General features: G+C 41.6%; 1 protein-coding gene across 2 annotated transcripts in view; it reads right to left on the reverse strand.

Annotated features, from left to right (window-relative positions):
- Window positions 1-14815, reverse strand: part of tmem108 (transmembrane protein 108) — a 61707-nt gene extending 46892 nt beyond the window's left edge. Inside the window, exon 1 of one of the 2 annotated variants that reach the window (XM_084747546.1) lies at window positions 14225-14815. The gene's annotated coding sequence lies outside the window, so the exon portion shown is untranslated. The remainder of the gene's footprint in view (window positions 1-14224) is intronic. The other variant, XM_084747544.1, reaches the window with a different exon arrangement.
- Window positions 14816-17694: the final 2879 nt, after the last annotated feature.

Raw genomic sequence — 17694 nt, forward strand, 5'->3', positions numbered from 1 at the left:
ACTGGGGCAGAGTTGTGACACATTATTTGGATTAATATCACGGAGCAGACAGCCCCCTGTGGTGCCAGCACTGTCATCAGAAACACAGCAAATTACTAATAATGGCGTATATTAGAATTGGCCAATCTTGCGTGTCTACAGACTAGAAAGACAAATTATCAAGCAGACAAGCACTATTTGTACAGAAATATCTCTGAAAAAAACATCCTGCAGTTTATTGAAAATAAAGAGAAAATCAACAGTGTGTGGGATTGTGTTCTTTGTTATGATCCTATCTGCTTATTGGACTTTCTTAATGTCCCTGAAGGTGCACAAATCAAATTAAATTAAAACCCGATTAAGAAAATTAACTTTCCCCAAACTGACATACCCAAAATGCAACTAATGATTACTTACAGTGCTGATTAAAATCTAGTTTCTTCATGATTATTTGATTATTTATTCACAGAACTGTGGGAAAATGGCCATTTTATTACTAAAAACACAAGGTGGAATCTTCAAATTGCTTGTTTTTAATGCTAAAGTCAGCATGCTAACATGCTGTGTAGCAGGTATGATGTTTCACCATCATTTAGGTAACCTAGCACGCTACTTAGCATCATGTTAGAATGCTATAAGTACAAGCCAAACTGGAAACATAACTAAAAACTAATACATGATAATCAAAAACTGCATGTTAGCATGCTGTAAGGACAAGCCATGCTGCTAGTGTGGCTGTAAATAACTTAAAACAGACAATCAAGTTGTTGTCTATTCATTTTCTGACACAATAAATCAATCAATTTCAGTACTGAATTCAAAGCTCTGAGCTGCATGATGTCTACTTTTGCCTTGAAACTTTTGAAAGCCCTTCAGAAACATCAACCACCTTGGAAACAATTCCAGTTTCAGGGACATGATTGGCCTAATCATTGCTGACAATGACTGAAACCCTCAATGAGAAACAGCCATTAATATCTTGTAGCATCCAAAAATAATCCTTGTTTGTGAAACTGGGCCACACAGTTGATAATTGCTGTCCTGCTCACAGCATCAGGCTGAACCGCTGTGAGCAAAACAAGGCAATTATTCTGAATCAGTTTTGAAGTCCTCTTATGACACTGAGGCAACCATCTCTTGCACAACTCTAACACTCATGAACGGGAACACACAAGCTATATGAGGATTTGTGTTTATGTTGAGTTAACTGTGCAATGATGGTTCATTACATTGAGCTTTGGTGTTGCACTGAGTAAATCTTATGCAAGAGGATCAGGGTGTGAGCTTCTCCTAGGATGTAACGTCAAAACCCTTTAGTAAATAATGATGTTCCTATAGGTGTTGGGTAGCTGAGCCTCAGAGGAGGCAAGAGTACACACGTTCTGTACTCAAGTAGAAGTGCTTTTGTCATGTCATGTCTTTCTACATAGTTTTCGTCTTGTTATGTCTTTTCCATTTTTGTTTTTTGTCTGGTTACATCTTTTTGGTCTTGTTACATCTTTTTTTTTCTTCTTATAACCTTTATGTCTTTTATATCTCCTATGTCTTGTTACATCATTCAGCTCTTGTTATGTCTTTCTTGTCTTGTTATATCTTTTTTGTCTTGTTACATCTTATTGCATCGTTTGTCTTGTTACATCTTTTATGTCATGTTATGTCTTTTTCATCTTGTTATGTCTGTCATGCATTATAAATACTGATGGACACTCCACGGAATCGTCTATTCTATGTGTTATTGTCTCATCCATTTAGGCTTGAAATCTGTCTTGATGTTGGGGAGGTGGTGCACAATGATGCAAAATACAGATAATCAATAATTCCCCTCAAATGCATTAAAACTAAAGTAATGACCCTGAGTAGCAAGTGCCGAAAATGCAGGAAGTAAAAGCAAAAAGTTGTCAGAAAAGTACAGTAAAGAAGTATTTGTACTTTGGTTCTTTAGCCTAGCGTTAAAGTTTTGAAGAGTATGATGTTCACATTAGGAGCTTTAGCATGGATTACTGTCAAACATGCAACATCCATCAAATATCTCTCACAGATGCCTTTCGGAGAAATAATGAAGCAATCAGTGCAACCACTCAGCACGCTAATTACCAACGCTAGCCCGGGACGCCCACCGGCAGCATCTTGGAGCACTTGTGTGTGTGTGTGTGTGTGCGCACGTGAATGTGTGTGTGTGCGTGCACGTGTGTCTGTTTTTAAAATGCTTTCCAGGAGAAAAATGTCTCACCAACAGACGTTTAATTACCAGAGGATGGAGAGCTTTGGTTTGCCCGTGCCATCACTCATGGCTGAATTAATGAATAGGTAAACAGCGGAGGAACAAACTCGACTCAGCATGGACAGGATGAGATCTGTGACACCACAAGTGCTCTCTCTCACACACACACACACACACACACACACACAGTCAGCAGTGTTTAATATTATGGATGAAATGGTGGTTCCACACTAGAGATGGAGCATCACACAGTCTATGATTAAGTGATAAACCACAGCTGATGCACACCCTTTACATCCAGCTGGTTACATAATGAACTGTGTTTCATCAGCGAGGTACATGGAGTTATCATAAATACTGGTCTCCACCCACTGAGGGACAAATAAACAAAGTTGACAAATTAAAGAAAAAACAAACAAAAAGTGTCTTAGTAAGGTGTTTTTCCACCATGAGCCACCAGCACAGATTAACTCTCTCTTTACTGCATAAAAAACAGACTATAACGTCCATAACCTATTTTTCAGTTAATTTCCATATTCTTAGTCTCAATCCAAGGACAAAAAATACCAAGATTATGGGGTTGTCAAAAGCAAAGCACAGCAAAATCTTCCAGTGGGTCATAAGCAATGGTCGAAAGGAGTTATATTTCCATACATTTTGTTTTTTAGGAAAATGTTGCATATTTTGCCACCTAATAATTTGTCACCCGTCTGCAGACACCACTGGGTCCAATTTGCTGTTTTCCAATATTAAAAGAATGCACTAATTTAATACAAGTGGCCTAAACTGCTTACTTTTAATTTGAATAGAGAAAAGCAGCGAATTGTCCCAGTTGAAAAGCTGAACTGTTTTTGCTTTTTTTAAAAAAATGCCTTAAATGATAAGTGATTATCAAAATAGTGGATGTTTACTTTTCCATTAATAGATTATTAATCATTTCAGCACTAGATGAAACGATTTTCCGCAAAACTTTTCTGCTGCTAACTCTTTCTTTGCATATAGTTTCAGAGAGATGCTTCCTCACTGCATCCCGTCTTGGCTTTAAACTGTCACGGAGCAGAGTTGCACAGAAACAAAACCAACCCGGTGAAAAAAAAACTGTGCCAGACAAAATGAATGTCAATGGCATTCCAGTGGCCTGTTTACGGCTATCGTAGTTAAATGTCAAATGCTCGGCCCCGCGGGGCGACAGGGCTGGCTGGGAGAGAATTTGCAGGTGTCTGTGCCTCCATCACTCTGCTGTCTCTCTCTCCTCTGTGTGATGTTGGGCGTGGGACAAAGCATCGGGATGAGCAGCGGGATCTATTATTAGTGGAACAGTGAAGAATGGAGCGAGTGCCCAGGGGAAAGCAGGGTAGCCGGCCAAACCTCACGGACATTATTTTAAGAGTCGCTGCGGTGACAGTTTCTGCAAAAGATGACTTCTGGACCGCAGAAGGCAAAACTGTGGGAGCGTCACAATTTAGAGGACCATTCCTGTGGTTCTGCAAGTTGTAGATAATTTACTACAAATCACTTGCACGTTTGCAAACCGAGCAACCACGTTTTAAAAAAGAAAAGCCCAACTCGAGCCAGTGTTAAGTGAGGTTTTTAGATTGATGTTCTTTCTCAAACACAGAATAGGGGTGAGGTTAATTTGTCTCACACAATCCATTACCATGGGAACCAGATTGGTCAACACATGATGAGCACTAGCATGGAAAGCAGTCACTCTCACAACGCAAGTTACGAGACTGAGGATTTTTGTGGAAGAGAGCCAAGCTGCATCCCTATCTCCCTGGCTAACCCTACATCCCCGTGGGGACGGCATCACTGCCAATATGTGGCACACACTCAAGCCAAGTCAAATTTTATTTATATAATATTAGCCCAAAATCATTAAACACAATTAGCCTCCAGGTGCTTTACTCTTCAGTTCATGTCGTGTCACTGCAGAGGGAGCAGCTAAAGCGTCACTGTTGGTAGAGGCACTGGAGGACAGCATTCGACTTCATGCTTCTATTATAGTCATACATAAGGCTGTCACAATATCAATATTAAAATGAAAATCGATTGAAATGAGCCTTCAGTTTCGATAAGTGATGATACCTCTAGTCATATGTCATAGTTTCATTTTTGCCATTTTAACATTGAGTGAAAATATTTGACGAACAGTCTGGTTAATCAACAGTGCAAGAAAATGACTCAGAATAACATGACTTATCATAAAAATGCCGAAATACACTGGAGTGGGACTTTGGGGCACTTTTGCTGCCCCTTGTGTCACCAAATCAACAAGGACTGAGTGAGATGAGAAGATCAAAAAATACATCCAACATCTCTAAAACTCAATATTTAACATCCTGCATCTTGTCTGTAATTCTTGGCTGGCTGTTCTCAGTCGTTATGCTAAGCTAACAGATGTTTTGCAAAGCAGCCATTTTGTAATGTAACAGAAGTGCAAAGAAGGTCAGCAGGTCAAACAGAGTCAGGGAGCTGTTATTCTGCATGTTGGCTCACTGGAAAGGCTCTGCTGCACTAAATGGAATGGGACCTTATTGAGTATCTTTGGTAACACCTGTGTTTATCCAACTATTTAATATCAATGTGGCTGCTGCCTCCTTGCTCTAATACACAGGAATGACACAGAGAGTGGTATCAATCTCCCCCTGTCATTTCCAGCAAGAAAGTGAATAAGCATAATTCACAACACGCCAAAATATTTCTTTAAGGATTATAAGTTTAAGGAGGTCAAATTTGCAAACGCACTGGCATGAGACTGCAACTGTGTATGCAACAGAAACAAGAAAGATGTGGAACGAATCCAGCAGCACCAGATGCATAAACTCTCATTACAGTGTTGAGAGGGAGAGAAAAATCATTGCAGTTACTACAGCATGTTTGACATATCGTATACCACAGCGAGCTGCGGTGTTTTTACAGCACAAACAGCCGGCGCAGCGACCAGTGTGTCCAATTTATTTGCAGCTTCTGACAAACCCAAAACGTCAAGTCATCTCTTCTTCCCCAAAGGACACTCTCCTCTTCAGGGAGTCAGGAGGAGCAGGAGGAAGAGGAGGAGGGGAGTCATTCCAGCAGCTTCAGCAGCAGTTTCATTCGGCTTGTGCTGCCCGTCGTTCACAGCAGTTCACCATTCTCAGTGCATGTGAGATAATCTGGGTGTGAACACGGATCTCGTGGTTCAGCGGATCGGGGTCAGAAGATATGAAAGTGAAGACAGTGAAGTTAGTGAAAGACACTGAAGGACATTTTAAAGAGGAAATATTGCCAAGTGTCTGGTTTGATGTTAGACCAGACGTCTGCCCAGTGGCCCAGTGGATTTTGTTGTTGCCATGTTGCTCCTTTCTGCTGCCAATGCTGTACTCACTCCAGCATCAATGTCCTCCCTACACGATAATGCCACTGTCTCCATGGTGATGTAGCTGCCACCACTACCAGCAGCACCACAAACACTTTCACTCACAAACACACACAAACATAACAGGCGAAATCCCACTGAGTCATTTTGCAGTTTGTTTTTTTTAAATGCCGCTCTGTATATGGAAATTAATTTGCAGGGCCAACGCCTCGCTCCATCTTATTCAGTATTAATGCTGTCTCAGATTACTAGACAGCTTTCCAGCCCCTCGGGGGCCACGAATCTCTTCGACTGGAGAGCGAGACGGAGGAGGAGGAGAATGGGAGCAAAACCGTGTAAACTGCTCTCTAATTGGGGGTGACAAGCGCCGATAGTTTCATATTTGAGGAGTTCTCCCAGAGGTGGTTAACGCAATGATTACAATGAAATGTCAGCTCCCATGACACCTTCACCAAGGAAGACGTCAGGGACATACTTCATTCTAGCCTGTGAGCTAGCAGTCTTGTAGGCTAAGGGCAGATTCACACCTAAAGGTCTGTGCCTGGATGCATAAACTACTCTAAGTTTTAAACTGGAGTTTAAAGTTTTGGTGCAACAAAATTAAATTAAATTTAATTTGATTTAGAGTAAAAACTAAAGTGAGGTTTAAAGTGAGGTTAAAATTTTAACTTTATTAATTTTGAGCTAGTTTTAAAGTTTGGTGCAACATAATTTTAAGTTAAACCATGATTTGAAACGTGACCATTTACTATGGTTACGTTTCACTCTTTAATGTTTCTGGAAAGTATTATTGTCAGTTGTTAGCTAGCTTAACTAACACACTTGGTTAGCCTGTGTTAGCTAGCTGCTCCAAGATGGATAATACAGAGAAAATAAAAAGAAGCAGAAAGCCAAACTGGTTCTCATAAAAAAAAAAATGGACGTACAAGAACATAATCCAAAGTAAATTTAACCCAGCTGTTACAAATTTGCACAAGAAGAAGATGCAGCAATAAGGAATTGACAAAATCAGAGTGAGAAATCTTTCTGTGCAATGAACTGGAGCTGAAGTCATGAAGAAGTATAAAAATATTACTGTGAAAACATGAGCCAAACATCGCAGGAGCTAACAATAAAATATCAATAAAATGATAGTTGGCCTAGCTAATGTAAATATAGGAAACAGAGTTATGTTAATGTTTGGCTAACTAGCTGCAAAGTTGCTACTGCTAACATCAAATACACTGTACAAGTTGCACATCGCTCATAGTGTCCAGTGGGTTTTTCCTGTCCTGAAAAATGCATCATAGTACCAAACCTGCTACACTGCTAGTGTGTGTCTGTCAATCATGCTGCTATTGTTTTCATAGTTTAGCTTCCTTAGTCCAACTAGCCAGCTTATACAACAAACGTACAGACATATGGTGCAGACATGAAGGCCCTTTTAAACCCAGCACGGGGATATATGCTCACCTGGCAGGGATGCGAGAGTTGATCTGCCTGCTCCCTTCACTGGAGAGTTTTCTTGGCTGAGTGAGACAGCTGGATGCTGTTGTCAGAGCGACAGTGTGGAGCTGCTGTGACTACACTGGCGAGCTGGTGAGCAAGTCAACTTCTCTGTTCTGGGACAGCTGTGGACATAACTGCGGACATCGTCATATGCCAATTTTGATATTGCTCAACCCTTACTCTGATGGTGTTCACAGCAAAAATGATCCGCTCCAGGCAACCTAAATGAACTGCACCAAGGGGGTAAACGCTCCAGAGTTTGGTTCAACTGGACTAAACAGGACTGGTTCTTGTTTCTTGTGTTGATAATCAGCAGAGGACCACACATAAGAGAGTATTAAATAATTTAATAATGCATGCATTTCTCACTTCATCATGAGTCAAGTTTGTCCTCTGCCAGTCCGTATTTAGTAGTAAATGTGCTACTAGTTCACCAGTCACAAAAACAGGAAGAGAAAATGAAATGACACATACAATGGTATGTTCCAGGGTTAAGTTGAACCGGACCAAACAAGGCTGGTGTGAACTCGCCCTGAGAGTTCCTCAGAAAATCACCTTTTGTGCTTAAAGAGCATTTTGGCACAAAGCGCACCCTGTCGCAGGCTGATGAATCCTCTTCCTTCTTCCATTTCCTATGTATTTAACTTTTACCTCATATGACCCATCGAGCACTTGACTCCCGCCTTGCCGAGCACTGTACATGAGGAACACCAGCCCTGCTGGTCTTCAGCCCATCAATCAGGCTGTCCAGCAGCCATGAAATGAGCCGTATGCGGCATGGGCAGGGCACAGAGAGAAAACAATGGTTTTTATACACTCAAGAGCTCCGGATTTCCTTCCCTGGCATTTGCACTGCCTCAACTTGGAATCAAACAGCTTGAAAAAGAGTAGTGTGAGTCATGAAATCAAATGCTGGCTTTGGCAAGGTGATTACGAATGCAGAGGGTGTGTGTGAGTGTGTGTGTATTTGGAAAAGGAAATGCTTCGATTTAGAGTAAAGCCGAGATGACCAAGCATTTAAGACAAGATAGGGGAGTTGTTCCCCCCGTCACCTCAATCCTCCACAACAATTAGCTGCTGACAGTGACATAGAGCACAATAATAAGCTCTACCTTGGGGAGGGGGCTCCTCAGTCCCCAGCATATGGTGCTACTTTAATCTGCAGCCTCTACAAGATGAGTCTGGCCAGTACACAAGGTTCGATTTTAACTGACTGCATGCTCAAAAGCTTCGACAAAGACTATGAATACAATCTGCTGTGTCCAGATGGGATTCACAAATTATCAAGGAAAGGATCTTTGTGCTTTTTAGTGTTGCAATAAGTTCAGCGCTGAAAGAACAAATATCTAGTTTGAAGAAGTTGCCAAGGAAACCAGAGACTAGAAGCTCTGTCTCTCAACTTGATAGAATAGCACTTTTCTGGGTGAGAGGGTGGCGATTTGCTTCCTCGCTGGCCGGGGTCACAACCTTCCATCCATTAGAGGCTCTGACTAATCCCCATAGGTGAGCCCAGCCTCAGACCCCGTAATCATCGGACTGACACCTGCTAGTATTGTCCCCCTTCATCACATGACCCCCCTCAGGGCCCGGGTTTGCAAGGGTAACATGTTTCCCCCCATGGACCTCTCCTCCTCCCACCAGGCCTTTTCATAATCCTATTAGCACCGGTCATCTGCACTGAATTAAAAAAAATGTGACGAATGATCCTAAAACACAAACCCTCTGTGTCCCGAGGAGTCCCTGTGTTTCACTTTCCACGTGAGGATAATAAACACCAAACAAAATATCAGACACATTTTATCCTTCTGCAGGACATTTTTTGAACATTTTGTTGTGTGACATGACTGGTTTAAAGGGGTTCTCAAGTGTTAACAACACAAACACCCCTCAAACAGACAGGGGGAAGAAAATACCTCATATTAAAGTAGCAACTGCCAAACTTAATGGTCTTATCGGTCAAAAAATCTCAAAATGTTTTCATAGACTCAAGTTAAACCCAGCCTTATGGTGTCCTTACAGAAAAAGGCACCAGAGATTGTGTTAAGCCTTCAGAGCATTTAGTATATAACAAAAAAACATTAACTGTATCCACATATTTAGGTTGATTTATCACCTGATGATAAAATATTACTGCAACAGGCTAACATGTCTTTTCTGCATTGCCTCATATGCAATGCCTCATAACTCTACCCAAGGCATCTTGGGATCGTCAGTGGGTAGCTAACAACGTGTTAAGAAAAACAATTTCAGCTTTCAAGAAAGAAAAATGGACACATAACTACAAAAGACATTCAGTGTTGGATTTATCTTTATGGATTTTTTTAACCACGTTTCCAAAAAGATGCAGCAGCAGGATCAATCGAGCCAACGTTGTAAAGAGAAAACACCAGCGTTAGCATTAGCTTAACTCTTAACTCTTTCTTGCTCAGCTCTTTTCAGGACTGACCCTGTCACCAGCAGATGGAAAATAACAAAGGAGACTTTTTGCAGTGTTTATTAAAGGACACGCTGTAACCTGAACTGTACATTTACTGCCAAGATTATGTTTCTGCTTTGCAGCACCTGCATGCAGCACACTCTTACGCACTGCCCTATTCATTAAAAGGTGCTACGATCAGGACAGTATACTTAAATAAAGTTCAATAAAACGTAATTATTAAGGCAGTTGCGGTTAACTGCAATCCTGCAGGAATATGCTCCTTTGTCACCTCAGTAAGAGAAAATCCATACCATCACAGCCTTAGATAACATCACCTTGGATACTACCAACAAAGTGAAATGTATGTAAAAACTTCAGATTCAGGCTTTGACTTATCTTTCTATTATTCCACTCAAAGCTAAAAATGAGCCTTTGTGTGAATTTTAACCCTGCAGGGATCTGCTGCACGTGTTCCTCAGCCTGCCGTAGGAGCTCTATCAAATTCTTCCCCAAATCTCTGAAGCAAAAATCGCCTTACATAACACATTTACAGCGGCTATTTCCTGAGAAGGAACTCATTGGGCCCTTTCACCCCTTGGGTCCCTCTTGGCACAGAGGGTGACCATCAGTGGGTGGAGGTGCAGATTGGAGTGGCATGGCTGCAGCTGAGGAATGTGAGGAATTCCCCTTGTAAACACCTCATGCTCGGACGGTCACCACCGCACTCTTATCTCCCCGTGCCCACCGCCCCCTTTAATCATCATAATGGTTAGTTATTCATTACCAGCGCCCCCTCTTCTTCTTCTATCTGTGTTTCCTGTGGCCTCTGCTCGGTCAGGGCAGGTGGGGTTACCTCTGCTCGAGGCTTTTGTTTACCTGAGGCATATCATTCACTCTGATAGCCCCGATGGACAAACAGAACCTGCTCTGACACTACTGTATACAGTACAATGGCTTTCAAATGCCAACAACTTGAAAGAGAGGGTTTTCTTCTTTCTGCACGACTGACCCAGGCTCCTTCTGGTCCTATGGGAACGCTCTTTAGCTGATAGGATCATAAGTGGCTGAGGGGGAGAATTTATTTTTCTTCTTGGTTGAATAGAGCAGCTTTCGCTTGCTTTTCAGCTCGGCTTCTCCCCCCGTGGTTCCTGTATATGAGCCCCGCTCAGCTTAAATGAAAGTCATTTTGAAAGCATCTCAGGGCCTTCGTTACGCTCTTAGAAATAAAGGTGCTAACTAGAACAATAAAGGGTTCTTTGGCTTTTTGGTTCCCAGTGGAGCCTTCTATAATGGTTCCAATTGGAAACCTTTCACAGAGTTTTACCTAGAACCCAACATAAAGTGTTTTGTGAAAGGTTTCACTTGGAACCCACTATGAGAGGTTATAAAGGAGAACCCTTCTGTGGTTCCAATCATTCTACTGAAGGTTCTATCCAAAACTTTTCCTTCTTCTAAGGGTGCTAACCACAACCCATCCAGGGGGCTCTGCAGAGAACCTTTTTATACTCCAAGGGTTTCATGTAGAACCTACCCACGTGGTTCTACTGCAAACACTTTATATACTAAGGGATTTATCAAAAACCCACCCAGGGGGTTCTACTACAAAAAAACAGGTTTCACAGGTTTCATCTAGTATCCACCCAGGAGGTTCTGCCGAGAGCCTTTATACACTTCAAGGTATAGAAGGTTTTGTGGTAGAACTCCCTGCGTGGGTTCTAGATGAAAACCTGGCCATATCCCCAGGGTTTTATCCAGAACTGACCCAGGTTGTTCTAACAAGAACCCTTTTATATTATAATGCAAAGCTTTTCAACACTCTTCGAAGAACTTGTTCTCCCAAAAGGGTTTTGTAATAGAACCCTTAGTCTTACAAAGAACCCTTGATGAACCCTTTCTTCAAAAAAGGGTTCTTCAGAAGCAAATGGTTCTGTGTAGAACCTCAGCCCCTCAGGAAGAACCCTTATTTGTAAGAGCGTAATACTTTGTGGCATTTAGAAAACACAGGAAGAGAAACCGCGCAGGCACAGGCCGGCTTTTTCCTCCCTTTGCTTAAGTGAAATCCTGTTTTGGCCACTCGCTGTTTTGGAGGAAGGTGCGAAGTCCATCCTGAGCACATACTGTGTAACATGAGGGGCCCGTGGGGGCTGCATTCCACCTCATGGTGTACCACTCTCCACCAGTCATGAGGGACGCTTACTTACAATCATGAAAGCCGCTCACACCGCCGTAGTCACGTTCCCCAACAGTTTCCCATCAGCTCCAACTTTCTGCTGCCAGAGTCAGAAACCAGATTTTCCCATTTCCTGGAACTTCCTCCATAGTTTTTTTTTTTTTTTTTAAGGGAGGTCTGTTGCTCTGGATGGGAAAGCTGATAATTTCCGGGTGTTTTTCAGTGTTAACGTAGACTTTTCCTGACAGAGGTGATAAGAGAGCAGCTGTGGAGATTGTTCTGCCGCTGCCCTCTGAAAGTTCTTCCCATTGTTGACAGTAGGTATCACACCAAATAGGAAGGTGTTGAAATGACCGAGACACACTTTGGCCTCTATCACACAGAACAGCACCAGAAAGAACTGGCAGGATTTGTCAGCAGTAACCTCTAAATGTAATGGTAACTGTCCTCTTTATGTCATTCATCCAGTCATGACTTTATGAGTTTTTTAAGGGAGGTTTTCTTTACACAAATCAAGGATCAAATTATCCAGGGTATCATGTGTTGTACAAACTGTGAAGCCCATTGGGACAAAATTGTGATTTAGGTAGACTATAAACACCCATTACATATTCTCAGAACACAGGGACAAGTCTTTAAAGTGCTTGTTTTTCTTATAAACACTCTGAAAATATTCCATTTAAAATGAAATAAAGCAACAGATCTTCATTATTGAGAAGCTGAAAACAGAGAATCTTTGATGTCGTGGTGGCTCTAGGGGTGGCAGCACTGCTGGTCCATCACTTTTTAACAAACATCTCGACAAATATTGAACCAACTTTCATGAAATTTTACTCAACTGAGAAAAGTCTCCAGCAAAGGGAGAGGGCAGCTAACTCTTCCAGTAGAGCGTCCAACATGTATCCCCATGCTGGGTTTAAAAGGGTCTTCGTGTCAGCACCCCGTCTGTAACTTAGGTGTGTTCAACTTGAAACAAAGTTAGCTGGCTAGTAGGGCTGCAAAAATAATTGCAATAAAATTGCAATATAGCCGAGTGCATTATCCAAATGGCAGAACCAGAACCAAATCGCATTTTTTGAAAAAAGAAAAATGTATGAGAAAACAGCATTATGGCCGATAACGGTCAGCCATCAGCAACACTAGTTGGACTACTAAGTAATTTTAACTAGCTTGCTCTGTCTTGTGTTGTTGCACTTGATGCCTTGTTAGCTTTTGAGTGTAAGTTATGAAATCATGACAAATGCAGGCGTACAGCTGTTTATATTTACAACAGTGCACTGAAGAAACTGCAGAGTCACCGAGTCACACAAAACACCAATTCTTGAATGTTTCTTTTCAGATTAATCAATTGTATTCAGTGAAAACAAAATGATTTGTAGAAAGATGAATCTATGACACAAATCATCTTTGTCTACCAAGTTACATTAAATAAATGTTTGCAGCCTTGCATGATATCTCTCTGGATACATGACGGGTCCCTGAGCATCGTGCCTAAAGAATAACTGTCCTCATTAGTGTAAAGTTCTCTGCTCGTATGTTCCCTAATACCCATTCATGGTATCACAGCATGTCAGCTCGACCCGAGGAAGCTGTCAGCTACAGATGTCAATACCCCCGCTGACCCCTCTCCCTCCCCCCACCACTGCACACACATGGCACTGGAGGATTGTCCCCCAGAACAAAGGAATGGGGGGTTTCTGTGGAGAACAGGCAACCAAACATTCCTGCCACAATGGAGAGAGTGGCCGGCAGGTTCAATTAGTACACACTTTAAACTGGGCTCTATACGAACCCGCTGTGCACGAAAACAAAGCTGAATGGGATGTTTGGTGAAATTCATGGTAGTCTTGCATTTTAAGAGAGTTTCTCCTATTATCGGCTTTGTTGCTGCCATGTTGCCAGAGAAATAAACCACTTGAAGGACACTTTGAGCTGAGATCTTCAAGCTGCAAGATTGATGGCTTTCTCTCTCCTGAAAAACTTTTTTTTTTTCACTTTTGGAAATGAACTTGCCTACTGCTCACTGCTGCAAATAAACTGGGACCACAGCCAGCCACTGCAAGGAATCTTTACCATTAATCTCTCCAGGAATTAAGTGTCACCCAAAGTCTAATGAAACACTTTAGAACACATCTCCTTAACTGGCCAAGATAGCCTTCTCCCTTTTGTAGGATTGTCAAGGGAGTCTGAGACTGTTCCCTCACAAAACATGATCAGTAAATTGTAACAATTCCTCCTTTTCGTCTTTCAAACGATTTTGCAGGAGGCTTTCAGAGAGCTGGCCAGCAGCAGCTCAACTTCTGATGATGACAGCACCTTTCTATGTCATGCAATGCATTAAATGATGCTCTGAAGGGAATATGTTGGGGTATGTTGCAGTGTGAGTTGGATGCAGCACTGACAGTGATTTGATGCGTGTCTGTGACAGTCACTGCTGATCATGATTGCCTGGAAACCTCCGGACAAATCCTCAACACAATCAATACGCAGAGGTACTGGAGGAGCACCCAATCAGACACCCTACAGACGGACACAGATCAGAGGCTGAGCTGTCTGATCTGAAGTGGAGAATCAAACTGATGTACTTACCTATTACACAAGGTGCGCCGTAACGTCGGGTACTTGGCGTATCCGAGAGAAATGAAGCCCCAGAACCGCTGTCACACTTCACACCATCCAGGCGCACATGTTGCCAGTCAGTCCCCACAGAGAAATGTCACAATCCTGAGCTGCAACACGGAGCCGGCGGACTGTCTGCAGGCGCGGAGCGTGTCGCTGTGGGTCGCGGCACAGCGTGTCCAAGCGCTGGATAAGATGCGTAGGGCGCCACCCTTTGCCGGACCTCTGGGACTCTGCGCCCACCTTTCCTCCTCCCTCAGCCTCCCCGACGCCGTAAATAGCGGGACATGAAGCGCAACTCTCCGCCTCAAGGCAGCGTGATGATCCGCGGTGATGAAACTGTGATCCGTGGTCGCTCGTTAATGCGTGGTGCGCAATTAAAGAGGCGCGCAGGACGCCGGTGCCACCCACTAAAGGAGGTTTTCGTGGTGAGTGTACGGGCAGGGAATTTTAATGAGGACTGCTGCAGAGTTTCCTCCCTGTTCGGAGAGTCGTGCTCTCCCTGTGCGCTGAAATCGACTGTCCCGACAAGAAAACCTTTAAGTTACCGTACAGGACAGGAGGGGAGAGGAAGGGGCGGGATGACGACACGAGGACACAATCAAACTCAACTGTGGGCCACCTGCCAGTCAACAGAGAGGGACATTAACCCACCCCTGTGGGACACCTGTTGACTGAAAACAGTTCAGGCATCCTGACCAACCAAAGAGACAGATGTTAAATGTCAGGTGTTTTATATCTTGTTACATATATTAAGATAAGATAAGATAAGATAAGATAAGATAAGATAAGATAAGATAAGATAAGATAAGGCAGAACTTACCGAATCCCGGAGGAGAAAGAAATAAGAAGAAATAAGTAAAAAAAAGTACACAAAAAAGAAAAAGTAGCCAGAATGTTACACATGATAATGAATGTAATATTGCACATGATGTTAAATGTAACATTCTACATTTGAGTAATAATGAAAAGTAATTTTGCACATGATATTAAAAGTGATATTGCACATGGTATTACATGCATGATGATAATAATAATGAAAAGTAATATTGAACAAGATAATAATAATAAACATAATATTGCACAATATATTAAACATATTATTGGACATGACAATGCAACAATGTTGCACATGTTAAAATGTAACCTTGTGCATGATAACAATAATGAAGTTATATTGCACATGATAATGAAAGTAATATTGTTCATGATATTAAAAAAGAAATATTGTACATGATAATAACTTAAAAGTAACATGGCATGTGATAGTGACAAAATATTATTGTACATAAACAAGTAAGCTTCCTGCATTCAAACCGTTTACTGAAGTAAAATTATGTAAAATTTCTTCTTTTCTTTCTTTATTTCTCTCAAATTTTGTTCCTCCTTTGCCAAAATAATCCACCCACCTGTCAGGTGTGGCATATAGAGATGCAGATTAAAAAGCAGCAGTGTACATTGGATTGATAACAATAAAAGATCACTCTAAAATGTTCAGTTTCATCTAGAGATGCTCTGATACAATTCTTTCCTCCCTGACACCGATTCCGATGCATGAAATTTGCATTTCAGCCAATACCAAGTATTGATCCCATACCAGTGCATTTAAAAATATGTCATATGTTTAGTGTCACTGTCCTGTAAGAACATTTTGCTTACTTTGGTCTTTCACCATAACAAAGTTGTATAAAAGATCATTATTATAAAGGATTTACACTAATTAAAGTACCTTAACTTAGCTACCTTAGAAACCTAAGTACATGTTTATGTGATTCTTGTTATAGCGCCTCCACCAACACTTGAGACTTTTTAGAGGTTTAATATTGATCATCTTTTTCTGGAGAGTTTTATTTCTTGTTTGCTGTAACTGAAAGCTGATAGTTTTCACTGATAGTTCAGTTGGTGGTACAGAGTCAAACACTGCATGCTGTTTTTGTACAAGTGACCTTAAGCTACTCTCTTCTTTGTTTGAGGCCCCCAGAGGCTCCCGGACCCCGCAGCCTGAGTCATGTTCCTCTGTCAGAACAGCTCTTTCTCCTCTAATCCCACACCTCTCAAACAGCAGCTCAAGCCTGAATCTGTCGGGCGGCTGTCAGCTGGTCCATCTTTTTACGAGGTTAAACCACTTATCTGTCCATATGGGAGGGAGCAGGGGCATCTGACCTCGGCTGGCACCCTGGTATGAAACGGCACATTGCTCTACCAAAAGCCTAAATCGACACCGGGTAAACAAAATCTGGTGTTTACTGTGTGGGGAGATCAACAGTAGATACAAGTGGCCCATAATCACATGGGTGAGGGAAGAGTACTCTCAGGTGGTTTAGGTTTGAGAGGGTTTCGATTGGTCATTTCAGCCACTGGATGCCTCTTTGACTTTTTGTGAACAAGCGTAGAGGCACAAGAGCCGCTGACTGACAGTAGATAATTATTCTAATAGATGCAATGAAAAAGTGATCGCTTCAGTGAGGACAGAGCTGCTGGAAACAGCCACACTGAGAGTGGATTTGATTTGAATACAGTGCAAATACGAGCCAATCCCAAAACATTAAATTAAGTCATTAAATATACCTGCTCATTATAGTTTTTCAACAGATAAATCAGCACATTAGAAAGTCATTTTCTCATTCTGCTGCTGAGAAATCACTTGTAACAGCCCTGAGTCTTACAGTGTAGAAGCACTGCCCCCCAGAGGCCACGTAACAGCATTGTGCCCAATTACAAAACGTGACTCAACATTTTCTGCAGACCCTCATTGAGTCATCCATCACAGCTACAGTCTCACAGTGCAGCCTGCTGCAACGCTACTGAACGAGGATGCTAGAGCTGCAAAACAAAAACTTTGCGCATTTTATTGTTATTTATCATTATTAATACTGTTAATGTGTTAATGATGATGATTAGATAGTTAAAGAAACTATTGAAGTATTAATGAGACAACTTTTTGATCTTAACTTTGTGTAAATTAAATTGTGGGGAAATACTTGGTTGATGGATAATGTGGTAAAACATAAACATACTGAGTCTAGAAAGTACTAGAATCAGCTATTTTAAGTGCTACAATCTACAAATACCTACAAATATAACAAGGCACAGTCTCAGAGTCTTCAGTGGTAAAACTGGCCTCATCAAATCAAATCATGTCTTTAATTTGGAGGTTAAAATCAGATCATGATGATATGATGTGGTGTGGAAAAATGAAACCAATATTTTTATATTATTCACTCCCTGAGAAAATACTTGACATAATTCTCCTTTTTGGCAAAGATAAACTGCTTTTGATTCCTGCTTTTCAAACACAAGCAAACAATAATCATCTCTAGACCAAAATGTTATCAGTGCAGTTTGTTTCTTCTTATTGCCTTAACTCGCTACAAAAAAAAAAAAAAAGAAAAAAAAAGATACCTTAGCTGTTGTCACCCTGCTGGCTCAGAGACTGATAT

The sequence above is a fragment of the Lutjanus erythropterus genome, chromosome 21, assembly GCF_056507025.1.
Source record: "Lutjanus erythropterus isolate fLutEry1 chromosome 21, fLutEry1.hap2, whole genome shotgun sequence".
Lineage (NCBI taxonomy): Eukaryota > Metazoa > Chordata > Actinopteri > Lutjaniformes > Lutjanidae > Lutjanus > Lutjanus erythropterus.